Source organism: Apis laboriosa, unplaced genomic scaffold (assembly GCF_014066325.1).
Source record: "Apis laboriosa isolate Shangri-la unplaced genomic scaffold, ASM1406632v1 scaffold45_cov149, whole genome shotgun sequence".
Lineage (NCBI taxonomy): Eukaryota > Metazoa > Arthropoda > Insecta > Hymenoptera > Apidae > Apis > Apis laboriosa.
The window spans coordinates 1775210-1787828 of NW_025223361.1; positions in this window are offsets into that span (position 1 = coordinate 1775210).

Sequence of the window (12619 nt, forward strand, 5' to 3'; positions counted from 1 at the left end):
TGAATTTTTTGGATTTTTATTGTCTTTTTTATATTTTAATAAAAAACGATTTATTCGATTAATAAAATGAATAAGAATTTATCAACAAAGTATTTTTTATTGTCTTATTAAGAAAAAGTAATCATTTTTTATATTCTGGTACAAAGCAAAGGCTTTGAAAAATTCGTTGAAAATTGAAATAAATACTTATTGACTATTAATAATAAAAAAATATACGTTATTTTAATTAGTATCTTTTTCGATGTTAAATTGAAATAATAACTCTATTATTTTAATTTTTATTTTTCTTCATCTTTTTAAATTTCTTAAAAGATTTATTCTTTTACTGTAAAACCTCAATTTTACTTAAGAAAGACGTTTCATTAATCTCCTCGTCATATAATATATACCTGAACTTCGTGATATAATACGCGTATTATGAAATTACATATGTTATAAAATAATTTGTCATAAAAGCCAAGAAGATATTAAAGTGAAATATAATTACGATATTATACAATATTCGAATAATTTTGTTACAGTATACATTTATTTGTAATTTATTTATGTATTTCTGAATTTTTCTTTAAATTTACATTCATTTAATGAATGCATAATTGTACAATTATTTCAATAAATCATCTATCTATTATATCTGGACTTTTCACATGATAAATTATTTCCTACAATATCGATCGAGTATTTCTATTATTCACTGTATTAAATTTATTCTGAATTAAATATCCATCATATATTTTCCACTCGTTCGATTCGTTAATTTTTTTTTATTGTAAAAGTTCTTTTCAAAATTAAGATAAATAATTATTCGACAAAAACTTATCGTTCGATCATGAATAAAGAATTTGTTCTTTACATATTACAATGTTTGATTAAATTTTAATAAAATCTGTTCCCTCAAATTTTAATAATTCATTCTTGCCTCTTCTCTTACTAGTCCGAGCTTCGAATCTATTTGATTCCAGTGGACAAAGAGAAAGAATAGATATAACTAGAGGAAACAGGATAGATGTAGCGTTTTTTTAAAAAGGCCATTTTTAAATTATTTGATCATCGAAAAAAATTATTATATATTCAAATATTCAAATAAAACACTTTCTATATATTATTGTGATCTCAAACACAATGAGATTTAGAATAAAAATTTGACAAAAAAACTTTTATTCTAAGTTTTTTTTTTTTCACAAGTGCGAATATTCTTTAATCAAACTCTCCAATAATTCTCAGATCAAACTCTTCGAAAAAAATTCTTTTGAAAGTTTCTCAAGCTGCTCTCAGCATCCCTTTTTAATCTCTCGTCTGTTAAATAGCGGTTTAAAGATTCTTCGAGAAAAAATTCTGCACACTCATAGTTCTCAGTACACTTCTTAGAATGTCGCTATTTCTTATGATTAATCCTCGAATTGCTGACAAAAAGTGGCCAACCAGTCGCTTATGACTCATATCTGAATAATAGGTATTGAATGTCGTTTATATCATCATGGGTCAAAGGTGACCTAGCTTGGCTTAAGATTATCTCGACTGCATTGTCACAGACAAAACATCCATTCACTCATCGATCTTGGAACGTAACAATATGTAGATATATATATGTCTATCTACTGTGTGATTGTAGTCACATGGTTAGATAGTTCACGTAGTTCGCTCTATATGTTACCATTTATAAATTACGATAATTTAAATGTGAAAAATTTTGAAAAAGAAAGAAATAAAAAATGAAGAATAATGATGATAATATTAAAATATATTTTGTGAAACTTCTGTGCAACGAATTTTATATATTTAATATATTTCGATAATTTTAGATTTTTAATATTAAAATTAAAAAGTTATTTTAACATATTTATAATATTTAATAATAAATTTAAATAATAATTAAATTAAAATAATAATAATATTTTTAAATATTTATCAAATAGATATCTAATAATAATTTCTCATGGATTAATCTTTTGATTTATTTTATTTAATTAATACGATTTGTAATCAAACAAATTCTATTAATACAGGATTAGTGAATTTTAATATATCTTTAATGCTTGAAATATCCAATGAAAAAAAGTAATCGTGTAATAAAAAAAATTTCATTTTTTTTTTTTAAATTTTCCTCTCACTTTCATGAAGATGATATTAATGGATTGTTGAGATTCTTCCGATTAAAACGAATCCGATTTAAACATGACATTAAATCGAGTTCTAATAATATATGTATTTATTATCGTTAACCTTCTTCTGTTTCTACGACATTAGCCCATTTGCTTTTACGATATGAAATTCCATAACATGAAATTATATTACACGTGAAAACAAACCTGGTGCATTTCATATAATCGTTATATTCGGTACTTAATTAAATGGCGCATAAATGCGATTTCGATGATTATACGAGCACCTTTCTCGCCAGCTAAATTTCCTCTTTGATCTCCCTACTGATAGATAAGACGAAGTTTCGAACATTATATACGCGCGATGAAATATTTCCATTATAACTACCTGCGAATATTAATTACAGTATCGATCTCTACAAACCTTCGAGCGATAGAAGTGCAACTCGAAAAAGCAGGAGAGTATATGATTGATAATAGATAATAAATTTTTTGAAGAAATATATAATAAGTATTTTATATAAAATTTATCTAATCATGCATCTGTCATATAATGTTATTTTGCGTTTTACTTTTCCTATTATTATTTTATCTTATTAAGAATACTTTACAAATTACTTATTTACTCTATCTTTCTGTGATATTTCGTTTTGAAGAATTTTTTGTGAAAAGAATTCTTTAAATTCGATAGAAAATTTGAATAAAATAAAGTCTGATAAATATTCTATTAATATATATTGATACATATAATGTTTGGATTACTTTTATCATATCACAAAAAAAGTGAAATCTGATTAGATAGGAAGAAATAGCTTCTTTATTCATTTTTATTTTATTTTTTTAATGATTTTCGTATTTTCGTAAGTGTAAGAAAATTGAATTCTGATATTTTAGTAATCTTTTTAATATATTTGTTCATTATAATTAACATTTTTATGATATTCTTTTTTTAAAAAAAAAGGAAATTAAATAAACATAACAATCAATTTATCAACATCGTTAAAATATCAATAGAGTTGTAATATGCAACGTGTACAATGTGTTTGCAGACGCAGTGAAAAGAATGAGAGATTAAAAGATAAGGAAAAAGTGGTTACAAAGAAAAAGAAAATAATGAATAAAAAATATAAAAAGTACATTTTTAAATCGCAAAGAGCCAAGATAAAAATGTCGGATTTAGTGAAAGAGTTTTATTTCAAAGGACCTTAGCATCACATTACTATTCTTACACTTCTCATTACTTTAATATAATACTGGATGATACTAAATACATTACGTGACACTTTGTTCATCATATAATCATGAATAAATTAAGAAAAGCCTTACGATTATTTTATTTTAAACTTCACATGTAAAGTTAATTTAAAATTATTTAATTAATTAACATTTTACATATATACAGAGTGTCTGTTTAATCTCAATATAGTGAAATACTTTCTAAAGAAAAAAAACATTTTTCTTTTTTAAAATTACAAAACTTGTTTGATATAAGAAGAGGAATATATTATGCAGATATATTATTAATTTTTCAATGAATTGTAAAATATGTAAAAAATTGGAAGTCAAGTTTATTAAATGAAACTTATATAATTTTTATTGCATCGATGCAATTCGTTATTTTCTATGAAGAAAGTAAATTATTTATGTTCAAAATTTTTTTTTTTAGTTTAAAAGATAAGTTTTAATACAAGAACAGTAAAGTAAGTAAATTAATTTTTCGACGCAAATAGTAAGCTTTAGAATTTTTTTATAAAAAATAACGAATTGCATCGATTGATGCATTAAAAATTACATAATTCCATTTAAAAGAACAAAGATCATCTTCATATGATTTCTATACATCTATCTACAATGAAACTATTGATGTTGCATAATGTATCTTTTTATATCAAATAATTTTTACGGAAACATAATTTTCATAATATTCTTTCTTTAAAATATATTTTATCGTATTTAAATAAAACACATATTCTGTAAACTATACATTAATTTTGTGTTATAATAATTATATATAAAATTGTTACAATAATTGAATGTTTAAATTTGCGTTAAAAAAAAATTACTTTTATGAATATTTGAGACGACAAAGAAGAGCCAATTTTATTTATTAAAAGAAAAATTAATATCGAAAAGATTTATTAAAAAATTTTGAAATATTTTCCCATATTAAAAATATCTCTACAAAAAAAAGAACTTTTATGAATCCATAGGAAATCGGATTTTAGATAGAAAATTGAAATTTTCAATGTAAAACGTATTCAATGTAAATTTAAAGATTTAAACGTTTCTATTTATCGAATAATAATTGCAGTGCAGCTTGTCAAAGCTTTATCATTGAAAGCTCAGATGCTAAGCAATACATAGTTTGCATAATTTCACAAGAACAAGATTATGTTACCACGACTTCTTTTGCGAGGCAGAACATTGGAGAAAGAGCAAGAAACAAGAAACTCCAATTTGACGAAACCTTTGAACTTCGATTCAGTGAAATGTAGCTGAGAAACTAGTTACAAATATTCTCACTCAAAATTCTCGAGGTGTCTTTTATTTCTAATAGAATTTTGAAACTTCGTGTAAATTTTAATTGCATACATTTTTTAATAAAATTTCTAATAATACTTTTTTTAATATATTTTCACATATTCGTTTTGTACTAATAAATAAATGTCAATTAATTTATAATCTTAAAGAAAAAAATAATCTATAATACAATAAAAATTAAAAATCAGAAAGAAACTATTTAAAAATATATTTAAAAAAATAAAAATTTTAAAGAAATAGAATATTAATTTCATAGAAATTATTTTTTAAATGTAAGACTGATTAGACAATTTTAATTTTTTCCTTCTATCCTAGTATGTGTCATTTGATCATTAAACATCATTTAATTTCTTTGAAAGTGTCATCAATAGTGTTGTGATTACTCGTTATTAAGATGACAGACAAATATTTTCCCGCTCAATCGAATAAAGGAGATTACTCTTAAAAATCGATGAAATCGAAGAAGAGTTTTGTCAACGTTGAGAAACAAGACTGTATAAATAAAATGACTCGTGACAAGTGGAACGAGAGCATACGACTCTTTCAACTAGATCTCGATTTACGAGGATGGGCAGCGAAAAGCTAAGAACAAACGAGGGATGGAGAATGGAATAAAATAAGAGGAAGAAAGGGAGGGTGGAACACACAGGATCAATGAAGTCGATTCCACCTAAACTACGGAAAAATAATAAAAAAGAATATGTTGGGTTAGGGAGGTTAGGAGAGTTGTTTTTTCGTCTTGAACTTATAGTCTTTTATCTTTTCCAATGTTTCCTCGTTGTTCTTGCTTACCTGAGCCACCGAGATCGTGTTTTACGTCAGCCTTCGTATTCTCTGGAACCGTATACCAAGGCAAATCTTGTCAAGGGTCCCTCCTACGAAGGGAAAAAAGTAAACATCGCCGTACATCTTCCTTCTTTGCTTTCATTCTCTTTTTTTTCATCGGCCTCATTTTTTATTACAAGGGTCCAGCAAGCCAATTCCTTACCAAGCCGTTGCTTTTTCTACTTTCGATTTTCTACTTTCGAAAACAAAAATTAAACTGATGAAAATATATTCAAATTTATGCTGCTATTATTATGATTATGACACGTGAGATATAACGTGATCATTGATTGAGAGTATCGAATTTATATCGAATTGAAAGAAAATAATGCATATATAATTAGTTTAATAATAGGAGAAGAAAAATTCTAAAAACACATTAGGTGAATTTGAATCGTTACACGAAAATTAACAAATTAACAAATTCTATTTAAAATAAAGTAATATTTAATTAATATAAATTATACAACAAGTGTTAAAAATTTTTTTCCTTAAAATGACGCAATATTCCAAAAAATGCTTTTTATATTTAAAAATTATTATATATTTAAAAATATATTTTAATATTATTTGAACAATATATTCTTTAAAAATAAAACGAAAATTATTTCTTTTTTTTAAGAAATATATATAAATTTTATAAATTTTTGTTTATGTTATTAACTCCAATTCCTTTTTTTCTTATAAGATAATCTTTTGTGTCATGAATGAAGATACAATTTAATAAATTCTAAATCAAACTTGAAGCAAAAAGTTTCAAGAAACGGATGGCATCGTAAGAAATAGATATGACAGCGCGATCTACACATATACAGTAGAAACTTTGAAAACAAGAAGGTTATTTCATCACCCATTTTACTGAGAGACTGAGATAGTCGGCACGGTTGTTGCTAGTGGAGACGCTCAAGAGAAACCCACTTGAATTGAAGGATACTCCAAACAGCACGTACAAGGCCTTCCGCATCTATGTCTTCGCTTGGCCAGACGGACTCGACGACATTTGTTAGCAAAGAAACATGACACTCGATCATCCGAGTCGCAGCCGAGTTTCGTGGGACACGCGAAAAAAGAGAGAGGGGGAAAAAAGATGAAACACAGAAACCTTTCAAAGCGACGCGCGATTTAATAAAAAATTTCCTCGTGCTGCCTGAAATAAAAAAGGGAAAAATTTTAAATTTTCGAAATAGTTGAAATTCCTTGAAATATGCATACAAGTGTGCGTGTGTACAGTCGAAAATAGAATTTCAATTATGGAATCAAAATTGTAAAATATGTTATATTTTATATTATATTCTAACAAATTTTTTTATGATCAGCAAACAAGTAACTTATATTACATCTATTTAAAATGCATTTTTCTATTCTTTCTCCACTGTCATATTGGAAATAACACTATGAATAGTTGTCTAACGATTGAATAAGTTAAATAAAAATATAAAATGAAATGGAAATGAATAAATGTAACAGAATTTGAATTTAAATAGTTTTATTCTTTTCATTTAGATTGATAAAAATCTATGTTGTAAGACAATTTTTTCCAAGATATTTCTTTTTATAAATAAATAATATGTGATCTCTCTTCCTTGTCATAATTATAAAAAAATGCATTTTTAATAAAATTAAATATACATATTATATGATCTATAGTAACCGTGTATGTCGAAAATTTACAGAGAAATTTATCTAACCCGAAAATCCTGATTTTAATGAATGTACATGTAGAGTATAATGGATTACACGTGGAACAACTTTTTTTCGGCGGAAAAATATTTTTGAGAGGGTGAAATCAAAGTTTTCAAAGTTTCGTTTTTTTTTAACATCACATTATTAATAACTCTATTATAGAGTTACGTTTAAAATAAGAGCAAAATAAAGTAAAAGTTTAAATTATGAAATTTTCAAAAATTAATACTTTATCATTCTTGTTCGTGGACAAGATTCTCAGGCAAAATTGTATTATAAAACTTGACAAAATGTTAAAACTTTGAAGGATTGATTTCAAAAAGATTGTTCCATGTATATAAATCATGTTTTACATACACATAAATTTACATTAGAATTAAAATTTTTATATGAATTTCCTTGTACAAGAATTTTTGTCTCTTAATTTATAAATTTCTTTTTTATTTCTGTCGAATAAAATTTTTAATGGAAAAATATTATTATCAACAAAAATATTTAAAAATAGAAATAATGAAATATATTTATATAATGAAAGAATTATAAATCATTTCCATATGTTGTGTTTCTATATGGTTACATTAAAATTAATAAATCTTGAAATTTTTCATTATAACATTGTCCACATAAATAATTGAAAATAAAACAGATTTTTAAATCCCTTAAGACTTGCATGGATTATTCATTATATATCTAAAAATTAGCAGATCCAAATAGTATTCTCTTTAATTTTAAATAAACAGCAAAGTGGAATCATTATTTAAAATTAATAAATAGTTTGTATCATTCATTGCCAATTGCCTCGAAACTTATAATATGGATCAATACCAACTAGTCTATTCATTCTCTTTATTCTTCTTAGTTTCTTGTTACATTATTGTATTTGCTTTTCATTTTCCATCTTTACTTTTCATTTCTCTCTCTAAACCATTTTCTTTTTCTTCCTGTTTATCCTCTTCAATATTTATACTACTGAAAATAAAGACAGATATTACAATTTGTCACAGCGAAAATATAAATTATTTAATATTACTGTGACGTCAAGATCCATTTCCATTTTCTATCTCGATTGACTTTATCGTTTTCTATACATCTTAATCTTTTACCTTTCTTCATTTCATCGATTCACATTAAATAATCCACTTTTCCACCGCTTACCTTCGATCGAATGTATCCTTATCCATGGATTCTTTCGCATTCGTCCCGTCTGCACGAAATATTTTCATTTTGACGGCTTGAACGACGTATATTTTGTTTAGCGCCCGTTTCTTAAGCGCGTGCATTTCTCTATCTGCCAGACAAACCTGTGCCACTCACTGGCGCATTTTCAGACCGCTAATGCATCCCTCAGATGCCTCGCCACCTACCTTGCAAACGGCACACAAATGCTCTTCGAGCACCACCATCTTCGCCGAAAGAGAAGAAGGGAAAGGGAAAGAGAAAGGGTGAGGAGGATAGAAGCGATTCTGGTTTGCCTGTTCTAGATTGCTTCTGTAAATACCAGCCTCGGATCTCCGAGCAGACCCGTCTAACGTCTACGTTTCTACTTCCACCGTTTGCCGATTTGAGAATCTCTCTTTCCTTCGATGGTTTATCGAAGACACTGATTAAAAACCTTCGATTAGATCCTCTCGAAAGTTCAGATATCTGATACGAGACGATCATAACTCGTTAATCATTCGTTCTTCTTAAAAATGTTTCGCTGAATTGCACGTTGAATTGTTGATTCCATTGTTTGGAAATAATTTCTGGAACGGATTTGTTTCGTTCCAAATCGATCGAAGATTTATCCATTTACTCGAATCAATTGGAGAAAATGGAAAACATTGCAAAAAAGAATGCGAAAAGCGAAATGAAGGACAAGAAGAGTCATGGAGGATACGAAAACTTGTTAACTCAAATCCCAAAGTAGCATGGGCGCTAATGTAATATACATTCATGAGGGCCAAATCAACCTTTCCCATTGTCCAACAAAATTTGCCAGAGAACACAATGAAGGCCATCCTATCTAATGCTATCTATCTGCTTCATCTGCTTGCATCCTTTTCACTAACTTTATTCTCAGGCTTTATCTCTTCCTCTCTACTTTTCCTCTCTATTTCCAGTTTGGCCTTCAATGGACATACGTTAACTCGGAATACCTTGTAGATTTATTTGCAACATATAATTGGTCAATTTCTCTTGAGACTCTTGTCGACTAAAGCTTCATACTTCTGGTTTGCTTTGATTGTATTTGGTGCAAGAGCAGGGTGAAAGTATCGTCAGGACGTATAATTAGATTATTAATATTCAAATTAATTATTATTATTATTAATATTAGAATTATATAATTAAAACATATTTACAATTCGTATTTACATAAATTTGTATGGTAATGTCTATTATATTTTGATGACTTCTGTATTCTGTAAAGTATCATACCGTTTATACAAATAGAGAAAAGAATAGTAATATTATTCTTCAATTTTATATTTCTTTTTAAAATTTAATTCGTAATTTAAACTATTACTTAAAATATAGACAATCATATGTAAGAAAAAATGGAAATAAAAAGAATTGAATTGAATTTAACGTTTAACCATTATTAAAATAATTCATTTTAACTTTTAAATTCCTAATAAAAATGAATTAATATGAAAAATTAAATTAAAATATTTTTATTATTTATAGAAAAAAAACATTATTTTGCACGACATTACAACATTATTGGACACTCATTTTATACATTTTATTATATAGTATTATATAGTATTATATAGTATAGTATAGTTATATTAGTGTTTTCAAAAATTTTATAAAAGAATTTCAATTACTGAAATATCAGAAGATGAAGCTCATCATAACTATTCTTTACTTATTTATTTCTAATTCAAAGCAATTGCAATTTAGGAATGCATGTTTATGCTTCTAACTTGTAATCTTTAGGGATTATATTATTCTTCATTATAGAAGATATATAAGTGTGCATAGTTTCAGAAACTTTGAATTTAATTCAATAATATAAAAGATTAGATAAACTTACAATATATTGTGCATACTTTATAATAATATATCCCAACAAGCTTTTAATTTAGAAGTATTTATTTCTTAACAAAAAATCTTGAAAAAAATCTTGAAAAAAATCTTGATAGATTATTTATATTTATTACTAATGTCAATATGCTCCAATGCTGTTCTATGTAATGTAAATATATTTAAATAATTAACAGATAAAATATATTACATTATTTCCTGCTAGATGCTTTTATTATAAATATGAAAATCATTAACTTAACAATTTTTCTTTACTTTCTTCGTTCTAATTTCTGACTATTATTCACTATTTTATTGATGAAATCACTAACAGATGAACCATATTTTATATACCATATTTTTCTTTTCTTCAATATCATATTTCTTCTCTTCTTTCCTTTCATTATACCTTCACAATAAGATGATATATAGATCTAAAAAACAAGGATAAATTCATTTGAAAATGCTTGAACCATAAATCTATATCGATTTCATTGATGATATCCGATATTTACCAATGGAGAAACATTCGCCGTTTATTTTTCTCTTATTTTCTAGCTGTTCTTGCGTCTAGACTCATTCGATCGAGAAGTTAAGCCCATTGATCACGCATTCAATTACTCAACTCCAGCTTTTCAAGCACTTAAGGACAAACATCCCCTTATATTTGTTACTACTCTATATTCTTCTTATTGTATATCCTTTGTTTCTCATCGTCAATAAGATGATTTCGAGGAAATTTCTCGAATCTTTCGTAAATCGAGCTATTAATTAAACTATTAATTATGTAAATCTTTTTTAATAAAATTATTAATTATTAATCTTTACAAAATCTTTGGATATTAAAATTTTTGAGCACGAACATAATTATTAATAACGATTAATAAAAATTATTTTTAAAAAAAAGAAATTAATTATAAAACAATTTAGCAATTAATTAGAAATTAAAATAATATAAATAATAAATAGAACAAATTAGAAATTAATTATAGAACAAACGAAACGTTTTTCTTTCTGATTTGAACATTATACACAAAGAAACATAAAAGACAAATAAAATGTGATATTTTTGTAATGAAAAATAAATTTGTTACAGTCTCGAGAATTGATCTGTACGTAAACCCAGTCGACGTTACGGGATTGATTCTTCTTCCTCCTCCTCTTCTTCCTTCTCTTTTTAAGGAAAAGTTCCGGCACTGGCTTCCCTCCGGGAGTTTTATTACGGTGGAGACGCGCTTATCCCAGCCACAGATTCGCGCCAACATATCCTCGGCTGTCGATAAGTCTATGGTCGTGCGAGAAAAAAGGAAGATGGTGGGAGAAAAACAAGTAGAAATAACCGAAAAGAGCGGTAAGAACGATTTCACATCGAATATTTATATTTCTTTCTTTTCACGAACTAAAAATTGGACGAGGAGTATAATAAAGAAGGCCTATTAGTATTAACGATTATATCGTTTCCAATTAAACAATATAAAACGTGACATTCTCAAAGAGAGAGGATGGATAGATGACGAGCTAATGGAGAAGGCATGAACCTTGGTGAATGGTGGAAGACACCGTGTACACATAAAAAAAAGGAAAAGAAGAATGTCGAACAATGTCGAAAAGAAGAAAACACCGGCCACTTTAAATGACGAGGTAAAGACAAAGAGGATGCAACCCCAAAAAAGGAGAGAATACCTCTCGTGCCAGAGATAGAGACGCCAGAGAGCTGCTTAGCCTGGAATTCCGTTGATGGATGGAATTCACTTCGTGCCGACGAGTAAGTATAATAGAAGTGAAGTTGGGCCTCGTGATGCCTACTGTTGCTGAATAGAAGCTTCGTTAGGCTTTGTCTAAGCGGAGTGCTGCAGCTTTACCCCTGCCATCCGCAATTTCCACCGCCACGCAACCCTCGCCCTTACCCTTCCAGTTTCCACCTACTTGAATTATTCTCCGCCGCGTCTGTACGAGAGAGGACCACCACCTCTCTCGCCCGTGCTACGGCCTTAACATTGCGATTTTATACTTGCCAGTCTCTAATTCTACTCCCGTTACCGGTGCCGTTACCAATTCACACCCTCGCGCATCTCCACCCCTTTTTTTTTTAAATCCTTATCTTTTTCACGTTGCACCAATGATATACATGCAATTTTTTTTTTTTTTTTATTTCAAAAGAGACGATTCAAAGGCTCAATTGAGTAATTTAGTTTCACGATCTTCCAATAGGAATGATTCTCTCTCTTAATGTGTAAAAGAGACTGAAGAATATAAAGGTATGATATTAAGTAAAAGGGTAAGTTCTTTATTTCTTGTGCAAAAAAAAAAAAAGATAAATAAAATATTTTATCACAGTAATGTTAAATGTTTATCGATATATAAAATATATAAAAGGTAAATTATAGTTTGATTAAAAATTAACTTGTAAATAAATTCAATTACAGGATGAAATGATTATATGAATTTAACGAATTCAC